This window comes from Gobio gobio (assembly GCF_949357685.1).
Source record: "Gobio gobio genome assembly, chromosome: 3".
NCBI lineage: Eukaryota > Metazoa > Chordata > Actinopteri > Cypriniformes > Gobionidae > Gobio > Gobio gobio.
The window spans coordinates 66,477,977-66,490,295 of NC_137099.1; the positions used below are offsets into that span (position 1 = coordinate 66,477,977).

Sequence of the window (12,319 nt, forward strand, 5' to 3'; positions counted from 1 at the left end):
AACAGGATCGTCTCAATAATTGACACTCCAGGTCTCCAGGAAACCTCAGCAGATGAAGCAGAAGTGAGAGCAGAAATAAACAAGTGCATGGACATGTCTTCTCCTGGTCCTCATGTGTTCCTGCTGGTCATCAGAGTGGATGTGAGATTGACAGAGGAAGTGATGAACACAGTCAGATGGATTCAGGAGTACTTTGGAGAAGAAGCTGCACGTCACACCATCATTGTGTTCACTCACGCTGATTCATTGCGTAAACCACTGAAAGATCATATAGAAGAGAGTCAGGATCTACGGCAGTTTGTTATGAGCTGTGGCGGCAGATATCATGCATTCAACAATGAAGACAGAGATAATAAAAGTCAAGTGAGTGAGCTGCTGGATAAGATGGATGAGTTGGTGATTAGAAATGATGGAAGACACTACACTAATGAGATGTTTAAGAAGGCACAGAGAAAGTTTAACTGTGGAAAACTGTCGAAAACTGCAATTATTATAGGAGCAGCTTGTGGGATAGGAGTAGTGGTAGTGGGGGTAGCGGTAGTAGTAGTAGCAGTGAACAAAAGCAAAAAGTAAAATGAAAATAACATTAGCTGTTCAAGGTTTGATTTTCCTTCTCTCCCCAGCAGGCACAGGATGTTGACTCTGTCAGTCAGACGTCATATTTTGGTTGAAAATGAAAGTTGGGTTGACGTCTAAAACCAAAGTTTGTTTGACGTTGTTCCTTTGTCCTCGTTTTATGTATTTTTTTTGTTCAACTTGTGTCCTGATTTTAATAAAAAATTAATTAAATTAACAAAATAAATGCATGTAAATTTTAAACTGATGTCCATGTTTCCATTATTGTTACAACACACAACCTGATACCCCTGCAGTTTGGTATAACAGCACTCTTTGTACTTTACATTAACTTTAACTGTTTAGGAATAAGTTGTAGATTTTAAAATAACTTCAATTTGTTAATGTGGGGAAATACATATTTTAGATAAATAGCTAAAAAAAAAAATTAAATTACACAGTAAATTCCCCGGTGTTGTATTAACACCGCTCGGTGTTCATATGGGAACCACAAGCAGGTGTTAAAGTAACACTGGAGCAAAGTTAGTGTTAATAAGATACTAGTGATTCATTAAGTGATGATTGAACATTAATTATGAACACCTGATGGTAATGAGCAGAATCACTGAAGGAAAGAGAAACACAAGAACTACAACTGACTTCAGCCACAGCTTTAGATGAAATCAAGTCAAGTCACATTCATTTAGCTTGATTGTTTCAAAGCAGCTTTACAGTGATAATAGGAAATTAATTAGTAATGTGTGAAGCTGGTAATGCTGTTTGTAGAGTTGTTTAATCTTCCTCTGCTGAGATCTTGTGGCATTGCTCTGGCCTGCTTGTGGCACAGATCTGGCAACAGGTGGTCCACTCAAGGTCCGTCATTCCACGCAGCATGTGGGCCAGATCAGTATTCCACAAGTGCCAGATGTGGGCCGGATCTGGGCCGGCACAATGTGGGGTGGAAACAGAGCAAAAATTGTTCAAGTTTGTTTTCAAGGCAACACAAACATGGGAAATGGTTTGAGCTGTAGTATCCCTTTGGCAAGCAGAGCGAGGTACACTCTTCCTTGGGGAACAAAATGTATAACTGTACCTTTAACTGTACACAATTGGTCTTTAGGGTATAATTACACCATTGTTTTCCTCTACTTAGAGCAAGAGTAGACCAGTTCAGTCCTAGAGAGTCACTGTCCTGCAGAGTTTGGCTTTAACCCTGAAAGACATCTATAGAAGCTCTTATTGAGAATTAACAGAAGTTTAGATGTTGATGTTTTATTGAAAATGTGTGGTCACAATTATGGTGATCAGTGTTTAATTTAGTTGGGCAGTTTGACTCTTGACTTTTAATGCGAGTTTGTGCTTTTTGTTCCTGTGTTAATAAAACACACAATCTGTTCAAATCAAAAGAAGCCATAAACTAAAATGATCATGAAGAAAAATGTTTGACTGAACTCATCACTGACAGAAAATATGTAAAAATAATATTCAACAACAACACTTTGTTGTCACAGATCAGACATTATTAATTCATGAATCTCAACAATGGTGACATACTTAATTCTGCAATGCTAGAGGTGGCAGCCTTTAGCCTCCTTGTTAGAGCATTTGACTCTCATGCTGGCGGACGTGGGTTCGAGTCCCGCTTGGAGCTGGTGTTCGAACAGGAGGGGTTACACCTGCCTACCCCTGATTTAGAGGTACAGAAATGTACGCTTAAGGGTACCACCCCAGTGATGACCACTTGTACCTTAAAAGATACAATTTTGACCTCTTTTATTATTTTTTTAGAGTGTGTGCCAGATCTCGGGCGGCACAGTGCTACTAGGTGAGAAGGAAACAGAGCAAAAGTAGTTCAAGATTATTTTCAAGCTAACACACACTTAGGAAAATGGTTTGAGCTTTAATGTCCCTTTGGCAAGCAGAGCAATGTCTAGTTTGTTTTCCCTGTATTTATTTGGTACATTTTGTTGATTTGTTTGAATAATGTTAATTTAATGAATGTTTGTTTATATTGTGAATGTTGTTTGAGTTTATTTCCCCATGACATTTATGTTTTGTGTCTTTGTTATTTGTTTTCTTTGCAGTATTCCAGTGCCATGTGCTGTGGTGCTATTGTTATGGTGCATGGAGAAAAATTGCAAAGAATTGACACCATGAAAACTTCAGCAATGCAATTTATTGCATCTAAACAAGAAAAATAAATCAAAGACACCCGTCAGAAATTCCCTTCCTCCATTCTTCAATGCCAAACGACCGCTATTTAGTCAAATTCTTAAATTTGTGACATGAGTGTTCGAGTGTTGCTCGAATCCCCCCAACTCTACATGATATAATTTAGTAGCTGTAATATAATTAAAATAAATACTTTAAATACAATGATTGGTTGACAAGAAATAATTTAACTGTCATTTTATTCCCTTTCAATGGCCTGTATGAATGTATATCAGTTACCCCATCCCAAAGAGCTAACAAATCTTTTCAAGCAATTCTAGAGTTCTGAATAGTGCTGGAAGTTTCTAGTCCTCTAAATACTTCTTTGCTGTTTCTGCTGCTGCTTCTGCGGCTGCTTGCACTGCAGAAAAAGCAGCTGCGCCTCCTCTGGCCCCTGCAGCTACGACTCCTGCCGCTGCCTCTCCTGCTACTGCTAGCCCTCTCATTCCAACTTCTGTTAGCATCTGCTCCTCCTTCCTAATCTTCTCTTGAGCTGCTTTTTACATGGCATTAGTGTAGGGCTTCATTCCATTAAAATTGACCATGTTTTCTATCTTTTTCAGCAGCTCTGTGACCTGATCTCGATTATCTCTGTTCTCATTGTTGAATGCATGATATCTGCCACAGCATGTCTGAATTAGCTGCTGTAGATCTTTGCTTTTGCTGATATATTCCTCTACAGGTTTACCCTTCAGGACATCACCGTGAGTGAACAGCACAATGGTGTACTTTACAGCTTCTTCTCCAAAGTTCTTCTGAATCCATTTCACAGTATTTTTCTCCTCTTCTGTGAATTTTACCCCCAGTCTCAAAACCAGCAGGAACGCATGAGGACCAGGAGCAGACAGGTGGATACACTCCTCTACTAAAATCTGCAGTTTTTTATTATCAATCAAAGTGTCAGACAGGCCGGGACAGTCAGTCAGTGATATGGTTTGTCCATTCACAGTTGCTTCTTGTTTCTCACATATCATTGAAGCTGACATCAGCGAGTTTTTCACTGTAAAGGCTTCTCTGCCCAGGATGGTGTTTCCTGCTGCGCTCTTTCCTGATCCAGTTTTACCCAGCAGAACAACCCTCTGATCTGTTATAACGTAAAAGTGTTTTTTTTTGGATTAATATGAATTTTGTTGGATAATATGAATATGATTAATTTGTATTAAATGCAACATATACCTATATGCATTATGAACATAATTGTTGACAGTTTAAAATTTGCTTTTTATACACTGTAAAATTTAATTAGTTAGACTTGCTTAAAAAAAAGCAGACAGGGCTAAGATTAAGCCAGGATTAGTCCTTAGTTCAATTAGGACATTTAAGTATCTTTTGTAAATGTACCTAGAAAAACATTACTGATGTGAATCTTGAGACAAAACAATGGCACTGACCTATTTTAAAATATGTCAGTGCCAGATTCTTCAGTTAAAACAGCTTAAACAAGCATTTTAGTCTGAGGCTATCTTGAGCCTTATCAGTGAAACCACGGGTAAATCACTGAAGATCTCAGCATTACCAGCTTCACACATTACTAACAAGACTGACTTTATTTCTGTCAGACGACTACAGAAGCTCTTATTGAGAATTAACAGAGGTTAAGATGTTGATGATTTATTGAAAATAATACAGTTACCATTATGGTGATTAGTGTTTCATTTAGTTGGGCAGTTTGACTATTTTTATCAGTTTGTAGTTTTTAATAACAGTTTTAACTAAATATGTAATTTGATGTAAATAAAGCCATAATCAAAAGTGATCCGGTGATATGATTATCATGAAGAAAAATATTTGACTAAATTCAGAAAAATAACTGCAGAGGCTGAACAAATTAGTGTAAAGTCGATTTTGTGTCAAATAATGATCTTTTAAAATGTTATTGCTAACACTTAGGTCATAAACACCTTGCAAAACGTTTAGATGTGTTGATATAATCCCTCTATATGTAACAATATCTTGTAGTTGATCATGCTTGAGTCATACACACTTCAACATGCAGCATCAAAACACAACAATGGCAACAATTACACTTTATTTAAAATAAATGATCAAGTACTCTGTTGTATTTTGGTTACTCTTGTGTGAACTTTTGTGTAAGTGAACTATACTAACTAAGCATTTGTCAGCACAACATACTATTCCTATTTCACTTTACTTGTGTTTTAAGGCAAATGGTTTGCATGCTTTTTTAAGTAAGTAACTGCTGCTACAACTTGTTAGATAATTTAAAAGGCACTGAATGTCTCAAGTACGTTAAGCACTTTTTTTGGTAGATTTTTTTTTGCCATTTACTCTTTGTTTTGATCAATTAAATATTTAAACTATGTAAGCAGTGTAAATAGTATTGTATGTTATACATGAAGGTTTTAGCTCACCTGGACGATCTGCCATTTCTCAATCTGTCTTTTCAGTCTACAACAGTAAAACACCTGAATGAAATGAGAGGAACTGTTGTTGAATGCTCTTGTTAAAGTTTGATGTAAAGGCAAAGCCTTGGCAGATATTTATATGATCAATATTAATGTTTTTTATAATTTTTGTGAAGGTTTTTTGGTGTAATTGGTATGCCTTACCTGTGTTGTGGACAAGTCTGTGGACAAGCAAAATGAAGAAAATCACACCGCAGAGTTGTGCTAATAAAGCAAAGTGAAACTATATTGTCTTGTTTTGGGCATTCAGAGTCTGGCTGTTCAGCTGACTTGGCTAACAAGGTTTGTGATTGGACAGCTTAACATGGTGCCACAGCTGAATGAAAAAAAAATGTGTATACATATATTGTTTGTATTTTGGTGCAATTTGTACACCTTTCCTGTGTTGTGAATTTGAGTCTGAGAGAACATCACATAATCTGACTTGAATTGATGTTGATTTTCCTAAAATGTTTTTGTATTTCAATGTGTTTAGTGGTGCAATCAGTAAAGCGTATGGCTAATGGATCTTTATTTTGACGCGATTGACATGGGTTTGAATCCGCCTTTTGCAGAGTTTCTTATCTCTTTTCTCATCACAAATCACACCAGAAATAAATTTACTTTAAATAAAAATTCTAAATGTGGAAATAAAGTGCCTAATGAAATGGTTAATAATAATAAAGCATTTATTGTGTTAGGGGTCAGCGTAAGGAGGGCTTTTATTGTCGCATTAAGGTGGCATCCATTTATTAATTTAAATAAATATAATAATTTACACTCTATGTAATTATTGCATCCTATTGCAAAGAACTGATACTTTTATATGGTGTAAATAGAATATATCAACTTAATATGCTATTTCACTTAGAGTAAATATCATCTATTGCTAAGGAGTATATGTGAGACCACACTCAAGAGTGTTAAAGTGTTAAAATAAGAGTGTTAAAGTAACACTGAAGCAGTGTTAAAGTTAATGAGATAATTAAGTGATTAATTGAGTGATGATTGGCCATTATTGAAGACACCTGACGATAACAAGCAGAATCGCCAAAGGAGAACACCACAATTCTTAAGTTACCATTATGGTGATCAGTGTTTGATTTAGTTTGGATCTTGACCCTTGACATTTACATTTACATACATTTACATTTATGCATTTAGCGGACGCATTTATCCAAAGCAACTTACAACTTGGGGGTACAATAAGCGATTGGTCATGAAGAGTCGAGTGAGCGCAACAAGTGCCTGAAATACTTAGTCCGTGTACATTTCTCAGTGTAGCACAAGCTAGAGTAGGGAGGGAAAAGGGAAGAAAGAGGATTTTTTATGAGGTTAAGTGCTCACGGAGGAGATGAGTTTTTAGTTGACTTTTGAATGTTGTCAACGAATCAGCGTTTCGTATGGCGATGGGAAGATCGTTCCACCAGGTGGGAACGTTGAATGAAAATGTTCTGTAAAGGGATTTTTTGCCTCTCTGTGATGGTACCACAAGCCTTCGCTCCTTAGCTGAACGAAGGCTTCTGGTGGGGGAGTCGTAGAATCGAGTCAAAGTATGCAGGAGCTGAGCGCGTGGAGTCTCTGTAGGCAAGCGTCAGCGCCTTAAAGGGGTGGTAAACCCCGATTTCACTATTCTAACTTTAGCTAGCGTGTAATGTTGCTGCTTGTGCATAAACAACATCTGCAAAGTTACAACGTTCAAAGTTTAAAGCAAAGGGTGATATTTGCTTTTAAAGAAATCAGTTTCTAAGAACTACAGCAAACGGCCAGCAGGCGACTACAGACATTCCTCCAGGGTTGGTGACATCACCAGGCTCAATATTTACATAAACCCCTCCTCCGAGAATATTAAATAAGGGGGGGGTGAGGCCATTTTGTATCGCGGCGCTGTTGTGGTATAGTTAGGCTGGAGTGTTGTTGACGCGATGCCAAGGAAACGCTGTTATTTTCATCCGGATTGCAGGTCTGGGGTACTTGCTCTGTTCAGCCTTCATAGGGACAGGGGTGCGTTGCAGAGCGTTTAACATACAGCATGTTATATGCACGTGTGCATGAGACAGAGGGGAACAGGCGCGCGCGGGGCTCCCTGCAGCACATCTCACGGAGGAAAACTTCCAGCATCTTCGCGAGTTCAATGCCGGATTTTCACAACGTCAGCTGCGTGAAAAAAACACTGCCAGTGTGTGGATGCGCGCGCTGCACATTTCACGGAGGAAAACTTCCACAATGTTCGCGAGTTCAATTCAGGAATCACACAACGGCTTGTCCTGAAAGCTGGATTTACAAACAGAAGCTGTTTACGGGCCACAACCTGTAAGTCTGATTTATATTTCATCGATGTTTTTTCCTGTAATAGGTTGTAGCAAGGAAGTAAACAGATGACAACGCTGTTCTGCAAACCAGTTTGTTAAATGCTCATTCATACTTAACGTTATCTGACGAACACCTAACGTTACAAACACTAACGTTAAAATCTCAACAGTGAACTTGGCATTAGTGTAAATGATTCTTTGATTAGAGCTTTTATGTATTGTTTATCTACAGGCTTGCTAAACATGGTTCTGTGTGTGATTTGGCTAACTTACTAGTAAAGCCAGTGTTTAGTGTCGTTTTGGGTTAGTTCTTGCGACAGATATTTGGCTATAATCGTTTCAAAAAATACAAAAGTAACAGTGCCATTCAGTAGCGATCACTATAGATCCGCAGTCTTTACTCTTGAGGAATGAATAGGTTCTGCTCGATCATCTTCACTAAAATGTTCTGGGTCTGATTCGGGCTCAGATTGGTATGGTTTTATTGAAAACATTGTTTCTAATAATGTTACTGCAGTCTACCGGTAAAGGTAAGGGGCGTGACGTTTCCGACAAACGTGCACTAGGCGGTTAACGAATCACAACACACTGGGCCAGCTAACCAATCAGAGCCCATCGCGTATTTTTGAGGGACTGGCTTCATACAACCCGGAAAGCATCAGACCGTTTTACAAGGAGTGACAGAGCAGTGTAGAATAAAGGTCAAATATATGAAAAATAAGGCAATTTTTTTAAAACGAAGCATGAACACATGTTACAGTGCACCCCACAAACACAATCAAGCCTTCAAAAGAATGTGTTTTACCACCCCTTTAAACTTGATGCGAGCAGCGAGTGGTAGCCAGTGCAGAGAGATGAGTGGTGTGACGTGGGTCCTTTTGGGCTCGTTTAAGACCAGACGTGCCGCTGCATTCTGGATCATTCGAAGTGTTTGGATCGCACAAGAGGGGAGTCCAGCCAGAAGCGCATTGCAGTAGTCAAGTCTATAAATAACCAGGGCCTGGACAAGAAGCTGTGTTGCGTGTTCTGTTAGGAACGGTCTGATCTTCCTGATGTTGTAGAGCGCAAACCTGCACGAGCGAGCTGTCTTAGCAATGTGTTCTCTGAATGACAACTGGTCATCAAATGTAACTCCAAGATTTCTGACTGACTTTGAAGGGGAAATCAGGGATGTACCTAACTGGATGGTGAAGTCATGTTGTATAGTGGGACTGGTAGGGAAGATGAGGAACTCAGGCTTTGCCAGGTTGAGCTGTAGGTGATTTTTACTCATCCATGCAGAGATGTCAGCCAGACAGCTGGAGATTCTTGCAGCTACTGTGGGTTCGTCTGGTTGGAATGAAAGGTAGAGCTGAGTGTCATTAGCATAGCAGTGATATGAGAAGCCATGTGCCTGAATGATGGGACCCAATGAAGTAGTGTAAATGGAGAAAAGGAGAGGTCCAAGCACTGAGCCCTGAGGAACCCCCGTGGTCAGTTGATGCGCTTGGGATTCCTCTCCTCTCCAGGCAACCTTGAAAGACCTACTTGTGAGATAAGACTCAAACCAATGGAGCGGAGTCCCTGTGATGCCCAGTGATGAGAGGGTGGACAGAAGGATTTGATGATTTACCGTGTCAAAGGCAGCAGATAGATCAAGGAGGACGAGGACTGATGATTTGGACTCAGCTTTAGCTATCCGCAGGGCTTCAGTGACTGACAGTAATGCAGTCTCTGTGGAGTGGCCCCTTTTGAAACCGGATTGGTTAACTTTCAGCTGATTATTCTGTGAGAGGAAGGATGAAACCTGGTTGGAAACAACTCGTTCAAGATTTTTTGCTATGAATGGCAGGAGAGAGACAGATCTGTAGTTAATCTATGAGTGATGAGTTTAATGTGGGTTTCTTAAGCAGTGGAGTTACCCGAGCCTGCTTGAAAGTGGTAGGGAAAGTGCCAGTGCAGAGCGATGTGTTGATGATGTGTGTGAGTGCTGGTAGGAGTTTAGGAGAGATGGCTTGAAGGAGGTGTGAGGGAATGGGATCGAGAGGACAGGTGGTAGGATGGCTGGAGAGGAGAAGTTTAGATACTTCGGTCTCAGTGAGTGTAGAAAATGAGGAGAGAGGATGTTCAGTTGTGGATGTGGCTGATCTAAAATCCACAGTGCGCGGGGGTGAGAACTGATTACTGATAGTTGTTGTTTTGTTTGTGAAGAATTGTGCAAAGTCGTCTGGAGATAGGGAGGTGGTGGAGGAGGACAGAGCAGAGAGTTGAATGTTCTGAATAATGTGCGTGAGTTTGAGGTGCTGCTGATCTTGTTTTGGAAATAAGAAGATTTAGCTGCATGTATTTCATCAGAGAAGGATGAGAGCAGAGACTGATACTTAGCTAGATCAGATGGGTGGTTTGATTTATGCCACTTCCTCTCTGCTGCACTGAGTATCGTCCGGTGTTCACGAATAACATCAGATAACCAAGGGTTAAAGGGAGTAGCTCGTGCTGGCCTAAAGGAAAGAGGGCAGATACTGTCTAGACAAGAAGTTAAAGTGGAGCATAAAGTGTCAGTTGCAGTGTTAACATCCATAGAGGAGACTTGTGTGGGTGAGGGAAGGGAGGATGACAGAGCAGAGGAGAGATGAGAAGGAGAGAGTGAGCGCAGGTTTCGCCTGAAAGTAACTGGTAGAGGAACTGGTGGTGCGTGAGTTGTAAGTTGAAGATTAAATGTGATGAAGAAATGATTTGAGATGTGTAGAGGTTTGACCAAAATGTTGTCAGTAGAGCAGCTGCGTGTGTAAATGAGGTCCAGATGGTTACCAGATTTGTGGGTATGTGACGTGATGAGGCATTTGAGATCGAATGAAGCTAGGAGGGGGTGGAAATCTGAAGCATAAGATTTGTCCAGATGAATGTTGAAGTCGCTGAGTGTTATGAGTGGGCAGCCATCCTCTGGAAATGAGGACAGAAGAACATCAAGTTCATCGACAAAGGTGGTCAGTGGACCTGGGGGGCGGTAAATGACTACAATATGTATTTTAGTGGGAGTTGTAAGCGTAATAGCATGATATTCAAATGTGTTGTTATTGCAAATAGCTGTGTGCGATGAGTATTTCCAATTGTTAGAAATGAGAAGACCCGTGCCTCCACCCCTCCCAGTCTGGCGTGGGGTGTGGGAGAAAGAGAAGTTTTTAGAAAGAGCAGCAGGTGTTGCTTCTGGACGGACACAAATCTCAGTCAAGGCCAGGATTTTGAGAGCGGATTGAGTGGCAAAGGCTGGAATGAAGTCAGCTTTATTGACAGCTGACTGACAATTCCATAGCCCGACAGAAAAAGAAAGAGAGGGAGGGGCATTAGAGGAGGAGGGAACAGGACGAAGATTAGCAGTGTTACGGTACATGTACCTACACATGTACCGCCTACATGTACGTGTAATAGTGGGGCGTGGTTGAGTGATAACGGGAATGGAGTGGACGCACATGGTTAGAGAGAGGAAAGAAAGATGAAAGGGGAAAAGAAGGGAGATAACTCGGTGCCTTATCAGAGTCCTTGCCTCGGAGGAGTCGCGCAGAGAAAGAGTCGAATACAGATGTCTTTACCCGAATCTACGTCCTAAACGTCTTTAAATAGATACTATACGCTGCTAAGTGAAATCAGCTGGCTCTGATAATTACACTTCAACGCGCAGATGATGATAGCCCATGAATGGCTTTTAATCAATACCAATTTCTGCCTGGATAGGCCAACTTAAGTGCAAAACGCTCGCTCAGTAATAACTTATTCAAATGCAATTTACTATGACAGTAATAAATTACTGACAGACAGAATAAAATACAATAATACTAGGAGAATAAACACTGTTCTAGCAAATAGCTACAACTTTAAGCCGTGCAACAGAACTAAAGAATATGTTCAAAACTTACAAGCGCGTTCTCCCGACCTGCTTCAAAAGCTGTTCGCTGTGCATTTAACACATTAGATTTTGTTTTGGTTGCTTTAACAGCCAGACAAGCAAAGAGTAAAAGCTGATCTGGTGGTGTTGGTTATGTTTTGACATCGTCATCAATTGAACTGAATCCTTGATTACAGGCTTAAATATGAGTTACGTTTACTCAAGCCTTGTGAATCCCAGAGATAAAATCAAACATTTTCAACTAAATCCAAAGGTTTTCTAAAAAGTTGTTCTGATAAAAAAAACAAAAACAACCCAAAATAAAACATTTTCAGAGACATCAAGAATCAGCCTCAGAATCTCAACAGTGGTGACCATCAAAAAGCATGTTGCAGTGCATTCTGGGAGCCATCAATCAAAATTCTTCCATGGCTCCCATCATTCATTACTGCATGAATAAATTATGAGCTTTACATCACCATTGTTGAGATTCCTACACTGATTCTTGATTAGCGTTTTTTTTTAAAGAAATCTTTAGAATTATATTGAAAATGCTGGATCTTATGTCATAATCAACAAGAAAAACCCAACTCAGAGATTAGGCTATACATGAGGTTAGTGATTCAGTCAAAACTTAAACAACACCAAGCAATAAGCTTTTGTCATTGCTTGTCTGGCTGTTACAACTCAGTTACAGCCCCAAACAAAATATAATATTAAAAAGTCAATGTAACACTGTTCACCATAATGGTGAAGATTTAAAGATTTTTCTCATTTGGTGATTCTGCTTGTTATCATCAGGTGTCTTCAATAATGGCCAATCATTACTCAATTAATCACTTAATTATCTCATTAATTTTAACACTGCTTCAGTGTTACTTTAACACTCTTATTTTAACACTTTAACACTCTTGAGTGTGGTCTCACATCAGTGGTGTCAAATCCAGGGCCAGAAAGTAGAAGTCCTGCCATAT

General features: G+C 39.7%; 1 pseudogene across 1 annotated transcript; it reads right to left on the minus strand.

The window, feature by feature from the left end:
* Positions 1–3,071: 3,071 nt before the first annotated feature.
* LOC307124245 (GTPase IMAP family member 4-like) lies at positions 3,072–5,154 on the minus strand (annotated as a pseudogene). The gene is made up of 2 exons: positions 5,139–5,154; positions 3,072–3,850 (listed from the first exon to the last, which is right to left on the minus strand). The product of its transcript is annotated as a GTPase IMAP family member 4-like (transcript).
* Between the last annotated feature and the right edge of the window lie 7,165 nt (positions 5,155–12,319).